At 47.8% G+C, this 16,661-nt stretch overlaps 1 protein-coding gene across 1 annotated transcript in view; it reads left to right on the plus strand.

Annotated features, from left to right (window-relative positions):
• The first annotated feature begins 900 nt into the window (after window positions 1-900).
• ADCYAP1R1 (ADCYAP receptor type I) overlaps window positions 901-16,661 on the plus strand; it is a 100,042-nt gene continuing 84,281 nt past the window's right edge. The window contains exon 1 of the mRNA XM_053896961.1: window positions 901-1,116. The gene's annotated coding sequence lies outside the window, so the exon portion shown is untranslated. The remainder of the gene's footprint in view (window positions 1,117-16,661) is intronic.

The raw sequence follows: 16,661 nt of genomic DNA on the forward strand, positions 1-16,661 counted from the left end.
ATGTAGTGACTCCATCCTGAGACCCTGGCTTCCTGGCTCCGGACTGGCCTCTGGACATTTCTGCTGGTAGAGTCAGAATTACAGGGTGTTTCCAAGCATGGGGGGCAGGGTGACGGGGCGCCAGTTCCAGCTCCCTCCTCTTCCAGCTGTGGGAACTCCAGCCAGTCACCTGACCTCTTTGGGTATCAGTTTCCTTATCTGCACAATGCGGGTGACAAGGACATCTATCTCATGAGGCGGCGTGAAAGTGCTTCCAAAGCCCCAGCATCACATCTGGCACATGATAAGTGATTATCAGCTATTATGCAACATTCAGCCCTACTGCATCGCAAACATCCTTAAAACTAGTGTGAACCATAACGAGCATTAGCTATTCAAGCAATGAACAGGCATTCGATTTACTCCCTCAGAAAATTGAAGGGTTCTGTGTCAAGGGACTGTTTGGATCGGTTTTCCGAAAGAGAAGGTTTCACAGATGACATTTTGCCCTTCGTGGAAGTTTCCCGGCGCACGGCAAGGGCAACAGAGCCATTCCACTCTTCCTGAGGCTGCTCCCGGGAAGCAGAGGGAGCCAGCAAAGTCAGGATCCTGCCCGGTCTTTTCTGGAAGCACTCTGGGTGTGCAGGACTGCCCTGGGATATAGCCCACCTTCATCTGAGCAGTGTTTCTCATGCTATGCCTTTGTGCAGTGATTATGCCCCACAGTTCAGGCCCTGACAGGGTGGAAGAAACAATGCTGATGCTCACCAGGGCCAGAACTAGGGCAAGGAGAGTGAAGTGCTCACCTGGGGTGCACGATCTAAGAGGTGCCCCAAACTCAGTAAATCAAGATTAGTGATTTAATTTCTTACCTCCTATGCCCCCACTGTCAGGAAATTATTGGAGGATGCACACCACCGAAACAAGGGAGCAAGCCCGGGAAGAGAAAGAAAGAAGATTCCAGAAATGAGGCCTTGAACATAGGAAGTCCAGTGAAGGCATGTGTCAGCAAGAAAATGAGGAGTGCCCTCACAGGACAGTTGAGTATCAGGCCCTGCAAACAACACATCCAGATTCTACAAAGAAAATGGAGGGAAAATGGACCTGAGGTGTTTGACCGGAAACTACTATTGACAGGTGAGTGGCAGAGATATTGAACACTTAGAATTAACAATTAACAATAGATACTAGACATCAGGCAAATAAAAGAAGGCAGTTGTGAACTCCAGAAAAAAAAAGGGTCAGACAAAAAGAATGCAGTTATAATGCACACCTGGGCTCAGTGGTACTTTAATTCAATGAAAAATTGGAAAATGACATTATTGGGAGGATGGAAGGAAAGGAAACAGGGGAGAGATAGGAGATTTACGTCTTTATTTACCATGGCAGGAAGTCAGGAGCTAATGCCCCAAACTGAAATATCAAAAAATACCACGTACGCCTGTATTTTTTTTTTTAAATGGAGCTAAATACTGGATGAACTACCCAAAAGGATTAAGAGTGATTGAAACCCAGAGGTGATGCTGAGCTTGGAGAAGGTGGAGCAGAGCTTGCTGACTTCTTTCTAACCTTCAAGTACAGTTTTACTTTAATTATGTGCTGGTATTATTTCTGAGTTCCTCAAGTAGAATAAAAAAAAAAAAATCAATCCTTGTGTCTCTGCAACCCAGCCTGTCATATAGTAGGTGGTTCTCAAGTGTGTGCTTATGGAATACATAGAAGGAGAGATCCCAGTTGCTATAGCCAATGTCAGAGAGGTTGCTGCCTGTGTTCTCCTTGAGGATTTTGATGGTTTGCTGTCTTAACATTTAGGTCTTTCATCCATTTTGAATGTATTTTTGTGTATGGTGTAAGAAACTGGTCCAGTTTCGTTCTTTTGCATGTTGCTGTCCAGGAAGGGGTTTCAGGGGCTTCCTGGAAGGGGAAGAAGGGGTGAACTGGGACTGGAGTCCACAGAGGATTTGGATAAGCAGAGAGAGAAGGACCCTTATCACCTGGAGTGGACAGGTGGGGCACAGGGTCCTCAAAGACTCAGCTAATTAATTTATTGGTTAATCATTCTAAGAGTTTCTGAATTTTATTTTATTTTTTAAAGCTTATTTTTATTTATTTTGAGAGAGAGAGAGAGAGCAAGCAAGCAGGGGAGAGGCAGAGAGAGAAAGAGAGAGAGAGGGAGAGAATCCCAAGCAAGCTCTGCAATGTCAGCACAGAGCCCAATGCAGGGCTCGACCTCACAAACCATGAGATCATGACCTGAACAGAAAAGTCAGACCCTCAACGGATTGAACCACCCAGGTGCCCCTGAGAGTGTCTGCATTTTAAAGACAAGCCCATGGAGAAAGCCCCAAAGGAATGGAGGAGGAAAGGAAGAGTGTCAGTGCCCCTGGTAGATAGGGCATATATCTCTTAAACAGCTGCAGTCCCGTTTCAAGGAGCACATGGCAGTCCCTCCCTTCTCCTCTGCAACTCTCAGACCTACATTTGTCACTTCTTCCAGAGCAGGAATACTCAACCTCTGCATAGCAGAAATACATGCAGAATTTCCCCAGATAGGACCTCTGCCTCCCGGAGAGTCTGACCCTCCCCTCCTGTGTTGGGCAGGGAGCCTGGCTTCAGCGCTGAGCGGGGACTAGTGTGAGGTAAGTAAGGCTCTCTTGTGTCACTCTCAGTGTCCTGCAGGGCCAGGGGCAGATCCCGTGGAATTGAAAAGTGTCATGTTTTGTTCATCATCAAGCCTTTTTTTTTTTAAAGTTAAAAATTTATTGGGCCATGACACATGACATTGTATTCGTTTCAGATGTGCACCATAATGGTTTGATATAAGGAGACATTGTGAAACGATTACAACAAGCTTAGTTGAAATTACTTTAAAATTTTAAAATATTTTGGAATCCAGGAGAAGTGGAGGGGAAACAGCTGAGAGATGTTTCAGAAGTGGAATCCATAGGACTAATTTTTTCCCTGAAGTTATTTCTTGTTTGTTGCTTACTTAGTTTTCCTATACCTACCATGGTTCTTCCCAAACTCTCCAGCAAAACCTAAAACTGCTCTCAATTCTACCCGCCTCCTCAGATAATCTACACATACAAACCATGTCTCTTCTCTGGCTGTCATTCTAGAACTGTCCTTCCCCATCTGCCTGAAGAGTTCCCTCTCTTCCTCGTTAGTTGACCCCACGGTGTCCTGGACCCAGCGCCTTCCTATTTCTTGGCTAACTGCCTTTGGTGTAGCATATTCTCCAGCAATTTCTTAAGAAATACACAAAAGACATAAATTTTGTGAATCCTTGCATGTCCATACAGAATAAATATGTGTTTTTCTATCTTAAAACACACACACACGCACACACACACACACACACACACACACAAAACCCCTATTTTACTTACGTGATAGTTTGGCAAAGCATGGAATTGTAGCTTGCAAATAAATTTCAAAGATTTTGAAATCTCAAAAGATTTTTGATTGTTCAGTTGTTTTCTATTTTCCAGTTTTGTTGTTGAGGAGTCTGATGCTAGTCTAAGTTTTTACCCCTTATATGATCTGTCCTCCCATTTTCTCCTTTTCAGGTTTTTTTCTTTGTCTCTGACCCTCTGGATTTCATGATACTATGCCTTGGTATGGATCGTCAATGATTCATTGCTGCTGAATGGGTGCTTTCCAAGTAGAGACATCCTTCAGTTCTAGAAAATCTTGTTTTATTCTCCCCTCTGTTCTCTCTGTTTGCGCTTATCCAGAAGTCCTATTAGCGAGACATGAGACCTTATGATTCGAACCTCCAATTTCTTATCTTTTCTCTCTTATTTCCTAACTTGCCATTTTGTTCTATTTTCCAAAAGATGTTTTCAGCTTAATCTTTTGGCCTTCAATTGATTTTTTTAATTTCAGCTGTATAGTTTTCTTTTTATTTTCCACGTTCTTTTGCCCATTCTTTGAATATTTGTTTTCACTTACATACAACACCCAGTGCTCATCACAATAAGTGCCCTCCTTAATACCCATCACTCATTCAACCTGCACTTCCGTCCATCTCCCTCCAGGAATCCTCAGTTTGTTCTCTATAGTTAAGAGTCTGTTTTCTGGTTTGCTTCTCTCTTTTTCCCCCCTATCTTCACCCATTTTGTTTCTTAAATTCCACATATGAGTGAAATCATATGGTATTTGTCTTTCTCTGGCTGACTTATTCCACTGAGCATAGTATTAGCATAATATTCTCTGGCTCCATCCACTTCATTGCAAATGCCCAAAAGATTTCATTCTTTTTTATGACTAATATTCCATCATCTATCTATCTAGCTGTCTATATTTATCTATCTCACATCTTCTTTATAATATTCCATTATATATATATTATTTATATATATTTGATTATATTAATATGATTATATTAATTATATTATATTATAATTTAATTATATTAATTTAATTATAATATAATATATATAATTTGGTTATTATAATCTGGCTATTATAGATAATGTTGCTATAAACATCGGGGTGCATATATCCCATTGAATCAGTATTTGTGTATCTTTTGGGTAAATACCTTATAGTTCAATTGTTAGATCATAGGGTAATTCTATTTTTAGCTTTTAAAGGAACCTCTATACTGCTTTCCATGTTAGCCACACCAGTTTGCATTCCCTTCAACAGTGTAAGAAGATTCCCCTTTCTCTGCATCCTTGCCAACACCTGTTGTTTCCTGTGTTGTTAATTTTAGCCATTTTGACAGGTGCGAGATGATATCTCATTGTAGTTTTGATTTGTGTTTTCCTGATGATGAGTGATGTTGAGCATCTCTTCATGTGTCAGTTAGCCATCTGTATGTTCTCTTTGGAAAAATGTCTATTCATGTCTTCTGTCCACTTTTTAACTGGATTATTTGATTTGGGGTGTTGGATTTTAGAAGTTCTTTATAGATTTTGGATACTAACCCTTTATCAGATATGTCATTTGCAAATATCTTCTTCCATTCTGAAGGTTGTCTTTTAGCTTTGTTGATTGTTTCCTTTGCTGTGCAGAAGTTTTTATTTTGATGAAATCCCAAAGGTTGATTTTTGTTTTTGTTTCCTGTGCCTCAGAAGATCTATCTAGTAAGAAGTTGCTATGGCCAATGTCAAAGAGGTTACTGCCTGTGTTCTCTTCTAGGATTTTGATGGTTTCCTGTTTTACATTTTGGTCTTTCATCCATTTTGAGTACATTTTCATATATGGTATAAAAAAATGATCCAGTTTCATTCTTTTGCATGTTGATGTCCAGTTTTCCCAACGCCATTTGTTGAAGAGACTTTTTTCCATTGGATAATTTTTCCTGCTTTGTCAAAAATTAGTTGACCATATAGTTGTGGGTCTATTTCTGGATTTTCTACCCTGTTCCACTGATCTATGTGTCTATTTTTGTGCCACTATCATACTATCTTGATCACTATGGCTTTGTAATATAACTTGAAATCTGGAATTGTGACGCCTCCAACTTTGCTTTTCTCTTTCAAGATTGCTTTGGCTATTTGGTTCCATACAAACTTGACGATTGTTTGTTCTAGCTCTGTGAAAAATGCTGGTGGTATTTTGATAGGGATTGAATTAAATGTGTAGATTGCTTTGGGTAGTATAGATATTTTGATGATATTTATGCTTCCCATCCATGAGCATGGACTGCTTGTCCATTTCTTTGTGTCTTCTTCAATTTCTTTCATAAGTGTTCTGTAGTTTTCAGAGTACAGATATTTTACCTCTTTGGTTACATTTATTCCTAGGTATCTTACGGGTTTTGGTGCACTTTTAAATGGGATCAATTCCTTGATTTCTCTTTTTGCTGCTACATTATTGGTGTATAGAAATACAACAGATTTCTCTACATTGATTTGGTATACACTTTACTGAATTTGCCTATCAGTTCTAGCAATTTTTTGGTGGAGTCTTTTAGGTTTTCTGTCTAGAGTATCATGTCATATGAAAATAGTGAAAGTTTGACTTCTTCCTTGCCAATTTGGAAGCCTTTTATTTCTTTTTTGTTATCTGATTGCTGAGGCTAGGACTTCCAGTACTGTGTTAAATAACAGTGGTAAGAGTAGACATTCCTGTCTTGTTCCTGACCGTAGAGGGAAAGGTCTCAGTGTTTCCCTATTGAGGGTGATATTAGCTGTGCATTTTTCATATGTGGCCTTTATGTGTTGAGGTATGTTCCCTCTAAAACCTACTTTGTTGAGGGTTTTTGTCATGAATGGATATTCATGATAAAGCAAAAAGAGTTCCAGCAAACAAAAGTCTAGCGCCAGATGGCTTCACCAGGGAATTCTAACAAACATTTAAAGAAGAGTTAATACCTATTCTTCTCAAACTATTCCAAAAAAGAAAAAGAAAAAGAAAAAGAAATGGAAGGAAAACTTCCAAACTCATTCTATGAGACCAGCGTTACCCGGATTCCAAAACCAGACAGACTCCATTGAAAAAGACAGTTACAGGCCAATATCCCTAATGAACATGGATGCAAAAATTTTCAACAAAAAACTAGTAAATCCAATCCAGTAGTATCTTAAAACAATCATTCACCCTGATCAAGTGGGATTTATTCCTGGGTTGCAAGGGTGGTTTAATATTCATAAATCAATCAATGTGATAGACCACATTAATAAAAGAAAGGATAAGAACCATATGATCCTCTCAATAGATGCAGAAAAAGCATTTGACAAAGTACAACATCCATTCATGACATTCTTTGAATATTTCTTTAAAAAATAGCATTCTGTTCATCTCTCCCCCCTGCTAGGTATGTAATACATTTTTTTGATTTTCTGAGAATATTAGCTATTTTTAGTTTTTCCCTCTCTACTTGTCTCTGTTTCCTCTAAGTTTCTTTTCCTACCTGCCACATCCCTTTCTTGCTTCCCCTTCCCTCTCTCATGTCTTTCATGTTGGAGGCCTTTCTGAAATGTCTGGAGACCCTGGGCAGACAGATAAGACCCTTCTTACTTAAGAAAGAGGCACCAACAATCTGACAGGAAGCTCTGTGTGCATAGACAGGGCTTGTCCTTGGATGGGCTTCCCAAGAGGTGACTGGGTGTTGAGCCTAAATGCCACTATCTCTAGGTCTTTGCTCTTGAGCTGAGTAGTACCCCCCTCTTGCCCACTCCAAGAGGAGATCTCTAATTTCTGTTGGGGGTTTTTAGCCTTCTGCAGGTGGAGTAGCAGATGGGGGCCGGAGGTCCACAATTCTGTATTCAGTCCCCGCTTCAGTATGGTGCCTTGTTCCCACCCTCCACTTCACAGTCCCTGTGTCACCAAGGTTTGTTTAGTCTCTCTGGAGAGGAGGCTTTCTCTCCTCAGCTACGTGGGAGGGAACTTGCAGGGGGGATGGGGAGGGCGGCTCTGACTGCTTTCATGCTGCCTCTTCTGTTTCCATCCTCACTCCTGCTCTCAGAGGAATCTGGCAGTTCTCCTTCTAGAGGCTTTCCAGGCATCAAGGCAGATCTGGCTTGCTCCTTGCTGCCTCCCCTCCACGGGCACTTAGGTGTCTGCTTTCTCAATTCTGCCAAGGCACTTCCGCTTTTCCAAAATTTCCTTGTCTCTTATTGTCTCTTCCTTGGTTGTCTGTCCTCTTCTGTCATTTTAGTTGGACTTTGTGGGAGTGGGGGCAACCCGCAGGGCTTACTTGTACAGGTGTCGTGACACAGCTGCATGGACCTCTTGGCATATCTCCATGCCGGTGGTCCCTGCTTCTACTCTCCTGCCCAGCTCTCCCCGCTGAGCCCAGACCCGTGCACCCAGCAGTGTCCTGGAGCTGTCCTCATGTGGGTCCCCAGCCCCATCAAACTCAGCATACCTCCAGCTGAATTCATCATGACGCCCTCCACACCTGCCCTCCCTGCTGAGTCCTGCAGTAATGTATGCCCCTACCGTTCACCTGTGGTCCGGGGTCCGGGTCCTTCCACTTGCCAACAAGATAGTCAACCATCATGCACTGTCAGTTCTACTTCCTCAGCACCTTGTGAGCCCACCCACATGTCTCTACCACCACCCTGACCAGTGTAGGCCACGCATCATGTCTCACCTGGACGGCAACAGCCCGACTGCTCTCCTTTTCACTGGTGGGGCTCAGAGAAACCTCTCTCAATCTGATCATGCCCAGTGGTTGCCCATTGCCCTTGAGATAACCTGACCCTGTCACGTGGCCTGTGAATCTTGCTGTCTGGCCCTAGCCAACCTCTGCAGCCCCATCCCCTGCTTCTAACCCTGAATACTCTAGACTCCAAACACTGCATGACGTGTTTTCTTCCTCCTAGCCTTGGAGGTAGGCCTATCTGTTCACCTTGTTCCTTCCCTGTCTCTTCTGTCTTCTCTCTTCTCCCTGCCTCTTCCCCATTCATTGTTGTAAGATTAAACCAGGAGATATGTGTAAAGTTCTTGGAACAGGGCCTGGTGCACATAAGCCTTACAAAAGTGTGGCTCATTATAGCTAAGTAGGTGCTCAGGGAAGTTTGTGGTGTAGAACTGTGCCAGGGGTGCTGGAGAGAGGGCTGTCTTCTCCTCTCTGGACAACCACAGTCTCCTCGCTGATCTCCCTGCCTCCCGGCTGACCCCTTCCCCTCTGTCCTTGCACTGTGGGATGGCCAAGGCTGGGCTCTGCCCTCTTCTCTGCCAGCTACACACATGTGCACGCTCACACACACACCCGTCCTTGGGGTTCCCTATGCACCTGGCTGGTCCCACTCTCTAGGCTTTGGCTCCTAAGGCTCTCTCTGCCTGCAGGCCGCTGCTCCTGCTTCCCCTCCCCCCCCCCCCCCCCACATGACATCCTCACGTGGCCATGGGCTGTTAATCCCCTTCTCTGGGAAGCCTTTTCTGCTTAGCTACCTCAAGTTCAGGTATAAATGTGCCCACCTCACACTCGCCTGCCTTGTTCCTCCTGCCAGAAGCTTCCTAAGGCAGACTCCATCCTCGCAGATGCTGCAGGGAATTGCAATTACTTGCCTGCGGGTCTCCTCTGGCATTAGGGGTGGGTGTGAACCCCCAGGGTACGGTGACTTCTTCCCTGTTCCGGCACAGGCAGCGGGGGCTGCAGGATCCTACAGGCAGAAGCAGCTCTTTAGCCTGCCCCAGGTGGCTGGGGTCCTGGCCATCTTTGGGGACAGGGGTCAGGACCATGCCTGCCTCTGCTCACCACCTCCATACCCACTGTTGTCCTAGCCCTTTCTTCCTTCCACACCCCCAGACTGAGCACCTAGAGGTCAGAGAGGTGAAGGGGGGATGTCCCTGCCCCCTCAAGCCCCCAGGCTTGTGGAACATCACAACACTGTTGTCTCCACAACAGTCCCGTCCAACCCCCCTCAGAACCAGGAGGCCAAGGCCGAGGGAGGGGAACAGTTTGCTAAAGGACACATTGCTTGCTGAGGGTGGGGCTCAAAGCAGACTGTGCCTCTCTTGTGCTCTTATATACAAATACCAAGTCTGTAAGGCTGGCTTCTGCCCTCCTCCTGTTCCTCATCGTTCCTGCCCTTCCTCCCTCCCACAGGTCTTCAGGGCCGCTTCTATAGCCAAACACTGCTTCCTAATCTGGTCCATCTTAAAGGGATGGCACCAAGGGGCAAGATGTCCTTAAGCTCCAATGGTGACCATTCCTGTGGCCCTATATGCTGTGGGAGAGCGCTGTTGGGTTAACATGGCTTCTAGAAAATGTTCCCCAATGCCCAGCCTGGGATTATAGCCTTATCAGCCTTATACCTCAGGGTGAACGAGATCCTGACTCCTTCTCAAGCTGGCTTTTAATAATGGGATTTAAGGATGGATTCAGGGCACCAGACAGGGAAATGCCTTTGGCTGAGGTCACATAGCGTGGGCCAGGTAGAGATCGGGAGCCTGGGCTTGTCCTAAACATACATTTCAGGACAGGGGTGCCTGGGTGGCTCAGTCGGTTAAGTGTCTGACTTTGGCTCAGGTCTGATCTCACCGTTCGGATTCAAGCCCGCGTCGGGCCCTGTGCTGACAGCTCAGAGCCTGGAGCCTACTTCGCATTCTGCGTCTCCCTCTCTCTCTCTGACCCTCTCCTGCTCACCTCCTGTGTCTCTCCCTCTCAAAAATAAACCTGAAAAAAATATTTATAAACATACATCCCAGGGCCATAGCTGGTCCTCTGGGCACCTGCACCGTCCCCTCTGTCCTCTGCCTGCCGCCTCAGAATGGAGGCAGACCAGGTAGCTACTGTGGAGGAGCTGCTGGGCCAGATGTAAGCAGTGAGTGAGTATATGGAAAATGGAGGAAAGTGAAACCTCCCTTCAGACCCTTACCCCACCCCACTCTGACTCTGCCAGCTGAAGATTCCCCAGTTCCCAGCCACACACTTCCTCTGGGGGGCTGTGGGAAAAGGGCAGGACATTGCACCATGTGCCTTCCTTCCCGTTTTGCCTACACCTGGCCATTGCCTCCTCTCCTTCTAGTGGAAGGTGGATATTCTGTTGTTGTTTGTGCTTTTGCGGTGTTTTGGCATAGAGGGTGAACTCTGGTTGTCATGGCAACTCCAGCAGAGGGAAGGAGGGAGAGGGCCTGAGTGGGGTGAATTTATCCCGCTGTCAGCTGGTTCTCTTAGTGGGGATCTGCAGAGCACGAAGGCTGACGACCCAGACAAAGGCGCTGGCCTAAGGAGGTCCTGTGGGCCCTCATGTCTCCCTGCTCGACCCGTGTCTCAGCTGGCTTCTGCACCATGTAAGCTTTCCTTCTTTTGAGGGAAACATGGGCCTCGTCGCTGCTACCACGTGAAGTTCTGGGTCTGGAGAAGGATGTGTTAGTGGGAGTGAAGACAGGTGAGGGAGAACCCCCCCCCCCCGGAGAAATCTCTGGTGGCTGGGGCCAATGCTGACCCCCTGGTCCTATGGGGGCAGCAGCCAGGGGTGATGCAGGGCCAGGGGGTCCTCTGGGTGGCCTGAGACACAAACTTAACCACCGTAAGCCTTGGGATGGGTCATCACATAAGGGCACAGTATCCAGCATCTGATGGTTAAACACTCTTCCAAGGCAACAGTCTCCCCTTGCTATTTGTTTCTTATAACATATGTCCCTCCAATTCAATTTTCCACTTTTGACAGTGACAAAGAAATAGTTTTCCACTAAAACAACAGCACACGGCCAGTGCTAACTGGCAGCTGGTGTTAAGAATGGGGGCGATGGGGAGTGGTAGGGACCATAGCCAGATGGAGAGCTTTTTTTTTTTTTTTTTCTGGGTGACGGGCACTGTGCCTACTCACTCCAGTTGACTGTTGCCATGTGGACGTGCCGGCTCAGTTGTTCAGGAGAAGCCAGGAGTCCTGATTCTGCGAAATTTCCTGAATTTTACCTTTTTCCTCACCAGAGTCCTGTGCCCACCTAGACGTAGGACTTCTCAAGATCAAGACAAGGGGCCCCTGGCTAGCACCTAAACAGTTAAAAGGGACTAAGCCTTTAGAAACAATCTCATTTGCCTCATCCTGTGCCAGATAAGGGTACTGGGACCCAGATAGGGCTGGGACCTGCCTGGCCAAGGGCACGGAATACCTTGGTGGTAGGGCTGCAGCTGTAGGTGCCTGGTGCAGATCAACAGAAAGACAACCCAGACTGCATGTGCTGCTGGGACCCATGGCGAACACCTTGCCCCATCAAGGTCCGACTGGAGGGGCGCCTGGGTAGCTCAGTCGGTTAAGCATCTGACTTTGGCTCAGGTCTTGATCTCATGGTTAGTAGGTTCGAGCCCTGTGTTGGGCTGTGCCCTTACAGTGCGGAGCCTGCTTGGGATTCTCTCTCTCCCTCTCTCTCTGCCCCTCTCCACCCCCCACCCCAAGATAAATAAATACACTTAAAAATAAAAAAGGTTATATGGGACCAAGAGGACCCAGGAGTTATAATCATTTTAGCTAACATTTACTCGGATGGTTACCAGTCTTGGTGCTTTACCTGTATGTGTCCAACAAGCAGAGCTTGTGTCTTTTGGAAACAATTTTATTTTTGTGTCCTAGAGCCCCTTAAAAATGCATTATTGGGGAACTTGTCTCTTGTTTTATAAGATGAAAACTTGGGCACATCCCCTGTCTTTTCTGCTCACTCTTAGGCTGCAGAGAAGACGTTAATTATAGATCTGAAATAGATTTAACAGCCATTTTCCCTTGCCTGGCTCAGGTCTACAGTGGGAAGGGGGCACGTAGCTGGCTTCTTTGTGCTTCTTCCCTCTTCCAGCCCTTGTCCAGCTTGCCAGCCAGTTTCTGACCCCTCCTGGGTATGGGAGAGGCAGGAGGGAGGTGGGAAGGGCGAGCTGGCAGCATCATGAGCTGGCTTCGTATCCTGAGGCTGGCAGGTGGGTAAGTGGCTCTTCCTCTGCAGCACCTGAGTGGGGGCCATCTTTCTTCTGGTAGTCCAGGGAAGGAGATGGCCCTCATCACAGGTAGCAGTGCCTATCCCACAGCCCACCACCCAGCCACAGGGGCCTTTCATCAACTGGATCAACCATCCCAAAGGAACTTGATCTATGTAGGATGCCTTATACTTGGGTCACTTGCCTGCTGTGTGACCTTGTTAAAGACCTTGTTAAAGGCTCTCTTGGTCTTAGTTGTCCTCCTCTATAGAATAAAGAGGTTACATACTTTGCGTAAGGCCATCTTTCTGCTGACCGGGAGCAGGCAGGTTCTCTGTTCTCCTGGCTCCCACCTGGGCCCCAAGCAGTAAAGCAAAGCCACTCCCCAGCTGCTCGAGGATTCTGAGTTCATGTCTCCATCAGAGCCTTCCGAGCTCCTGCTGCTTGCTGGGGACACCCTCCGGTCTCTGAAGTCTCCCCTGCCCCTCTGTGCAGCGGGAGAGAGGTCAGGATGTCCCTGCCCCTGCCCTTATCCTCCTCCTTCCTGAGTACTGTGTGAGGGTGAGGAAGGGGGAGCATTTGACACCTGGTTTGTTTCCAGGCTTTCTCCTCCTCCTTGTCCTAACCTCACTCTTAGCCAGCACAAGGCCCTGCTGGTGGGGAATTGGCCATGGAGGAGGGTGAGGACCCCAGAGGGCCAAGTCAGTGCTTGGATGTGGGGTGCAGAGGAGGAGGGTGGGTGCCCAGCTGGAGCATGATGCTGGTCTTGGGTAGAGGGAGAATTTGCTATGAGGCAAGGGGAGTGGGTGTAGGTTTCCCACCTGGTAAGGGGCTCAAGTTCTGGGGATCCAGTGCTTCCTTTCCTCTCTAATCAAAATGCTGGGGAGGCATGCCCCTGACCTCTTGTGGGCTGGGACAGGGCTGTGGGGGCAGGGCAGAGACTGGGTAGGGGGATGGGTTCATTACCAGGAGTCCTTGCACCTCCTTCAGGCCTCAGCACCTATGTCCTGCAGGTTGGGAGTTAACTTTTATTTTCAGATGAGATGGGGCAGGTCAGGTTAACCAAGAAATATCTAGGAATTGGCGCCTAACATCTTTGTCCTAACTCCCAGGGAATAGCCCCATTACCCGGACTCCCACAGGCCTCCCTGCTAATTCCCCTGGTATAGCCCTTCACACGCTGTAGGGAAATGACCACTGTGCCCATCCCCTTCTTTGAGGCCCAGGGCCTGGCTTGTGTCCTGTTCGCCTCTGAACCTCAGCACTGAGCCCCATACCTGGCATGGAATAGGCATGTGACCAGTGTTTGCTTAGTGAATGACCGAATGCATCCAGGAAGAAGCAGGGATGGGAAGAGGGGAGATGAGATTGAAGGGGTGGGAGTGTTAGAGGAAAGTCTAGGTGTGGGTGCGAGTTCTGGCCTGCTGGTTCATTTCTGCCTCTCAGCAGGAAGCACGGGGGCACGCTGGAGGGCCCTCCAGACCTTCTGTCTGCTTACTTACGTGGGGTGGGAGGTCGCACGCCCCTAGCCCACCAGCTCTGCAGCCAGGGCAAGCAGTGAGCAGCCTAACCCTACACCCCTCCTATCTTGGGGAAGGGGAGCTGCTTTGGGGATGGTAGGGACAGGTGGCTGCAGAGATTTGGAGTCAGAGATAGGAGCAGGTGGAAGAGGGCGGGGGGGGGGGAAGTGGGGGTGGAGACAAGCAGAAGGGGAGAGATCAAAGGATAGAAGCAAGGATGGAGAATCCCAGAGGGTGCTTGGCCTGACAAAGAGGAATCTACCAGTTTGTGTCCAGGTTTCCGAATCTGGCCCACCTCCTGTGAAAGTGGGTGTGGCTCCCAGGGGGCTCCAATCCAAGCACTTGGGGCATGGCTGACCAGAGCCAACCAGGCTCTTCCCTTCAGCCCTTAGAGTCAGGGAGACTTGGTAGTGAAGGAATGTGGCACTGTGTCAGCTGCTCGCTAAGTGTCTCTATGGACCTGTTGCTTAAATGCTGTCTGCCTCAGTTTGCCCATCTGTAAACTGGGGATCATAATAGGACCATTTCATGGAGGTGTTATGAGCTTTGAATGAGATAATCCAAGAAGAGGCCCTAGCCTGGGACATCATCAGGTCTCCATAAATATGTGCTATTATTCCTTGGGGTTCTGTGAATGGGTGGGGTAACAGGCGAACTTTGAACTTCTGCACACTTGTGTTTTTCTCCACTGAAAGGGGGAGAATGATCCTGGTTTAGACAACCTGCCAAGGATGGAGAGAGGATCCAAGCTGATATTAGACAAGAACATCAACAGTTCATAATCACTGGTCTCCTCCTTGACTTTTAAAAACATTTCTAATCTCTGTTTAATTCTTTGAAGAGAACATTAAAGCCCATTGTACAGGTGAAAGGATGGAAATGGGGAAGGATAGGTGTTTTGCCCAGGGTCACGTGCCCAGCAAAGGAAGCTGGGACCCCCTGTGTCAGGAAGGGCTCCCCCTGATTTGGGTTCTGGGGAGGGGGTTGGGGGTGTTGAAGTGGGGGACAGGAGGAGGAAGTGCTCCTGCCTTGTCTCAGTCACTGTTTGTCCCACGTACTGCTCCTTGCTGATTCTGAACAGCATACTCCAAATCTTAATGCCTCAATCACCTAGCTATTTAAGAAGAAAATTGGACTAAAATGGCCTGAAGCTTTCAGCCTCCAGTTCAGGAGAAGGGAGGGCACTGGGCTGCACAATGGGCAGGGAGGAAGAGAGTGGCTCCTGAATGTGAGAGTGTTCTCACTGACAGCGCCTCCGGAAGTGGCCACCCCAGGCCTGGTGGGTGCCCAGGGAGGGGGTAGATGTCAGGTGTCAGGGTCCTAGACCCTGGCCTCCCTGCTGTGAGATGTAGGCTCTTAAACCCCTCCTCCCTCAAAAAGACATGGTGCAGAACTCAGGCAGGACCACTGGGTCCCAAAGTTTTTCTCTGAGCAAAATAAAAATAAAAGAGTGGAGGGCATGGGTCACCTGGGTGGCTCATTCGGTTAAGCATTGGACTTTGGCTCAGGTCATGATCTCACGGTTCATGAGTTTAAGCCCTGCATCCTATGCTGTGCTGAAAGCTCAGAGCCTGGAGCCTGCTTCAGATTCTGTGTCTCCCTCTCTCCCCAACCCTTCCCATCTTGCACTCTGTCTCCCTTTCTCAAAAATAAATAAAACATTTTAAAAAAAAGTCTGGAGGGCATGAGTGGTCCTTTCAGATACTGAAGGAGGCCCTGCTTCACATTCCCTCCCCCGCATCCTGGCCTTCATTTGCTTGACCTGCTGGAAAGACTGGGGTAGGAGATCTGGGTCCTACCCCCAGGAAGCCCCTGGCTGGTGGAGGGACCAGCCTCAGCCCAGGTCAGCCAGAGAAGAGCCCAGGCTCAGATGAGAGCTCTGGTGGAAGGGTAGGCTCAGTTGACTGGGGCAGGGAAGTGCTGAAAAGGGAGGTCAGTGGGGGTTGAGGCAATTGGGGAGGCTCCTGTAAGGGGGTGGATAGAGCTGGTTCTTCAGGACTTGGACATGGGGATTGAGGAAGAGCCCTCAGGTGGAGGCATTGTCTTGCCCTAGCTGGGGCAGAGTTAGCAATGAAAGATGATACAATGGGGGAGATGAAGGAAAACTCCACCTAGTTAGATCAGGGAAGGGTGGAGTGGCCAGTAAGTCAGGAAAGAAAAAAAAAACATAGACTTGGAAACTAGTTGCAGAGATAGTTGGGCCGGGGGTGTTAGACATGATACAATGGGAAATAGAGAGCCGTTGAGGATTCTAGAGCAAGGGAATAGCTTGGTCAAATTAGCAGGTGGCAAAACTTACTCTACCTCTGGCTGGATAGTGGGTGAGAGTAGAGGCTTGGTGACCAGTTGGGAGAACAACGTAACCGGTGAAGGGCAATGGTGCCCTGGTTTGGGCAATTCCTGGTGGTTGGAAAGGAGAGACCAGATACCTTTGTAATGTAGATGAGGGATAGGCTGGGGTGGATTAGATGGGGATGGGAGTCATCGATGCAGAAAAGGTGAATTTCTACCTATAGTTCTGGTTTTGACAGTTAGGGGGATGGATGCCATTTGCAAAGACTGAGAACACGATAACGATGAGCTTAGCTTTGGACTGGCTGACTACCAAGCATCTGTGAAGCATCAGTGTGGAGACAGTCCACTGGATGGTGGGACAGATGGGGCGGGGCACAAATGAGGGATGTGGGCCCACTGGCAAATAGATGTGGAGTAGCACGTGGTGCTCAGTTGGGTGGCTGTGCATAGCAGAGGCTATGGGGAACATCTCTACCCCCTCCCACAGACACTGTGCTGTGACCCCAGTCTAAGTGCTGCCTGAGAATTTCTGCTACGAGTGAGAAGAAAGAGCC

The sequence above is a fragment of the Panthera pardus genome, unplaced genomic scaffold, assembly GCF_024362965.1.
Source record: "Panthera pardus isolate Hobbes unplaced genomic scaffold, ASM2436296v1 HiC_scaffold_8, whole genome shotgun sequence".
Lineage (NCBI taxonomy): Eukaryota > Metazoa > Chordata > Mammalia > Carnivora > Felidae > Panthera > Panthera pardus.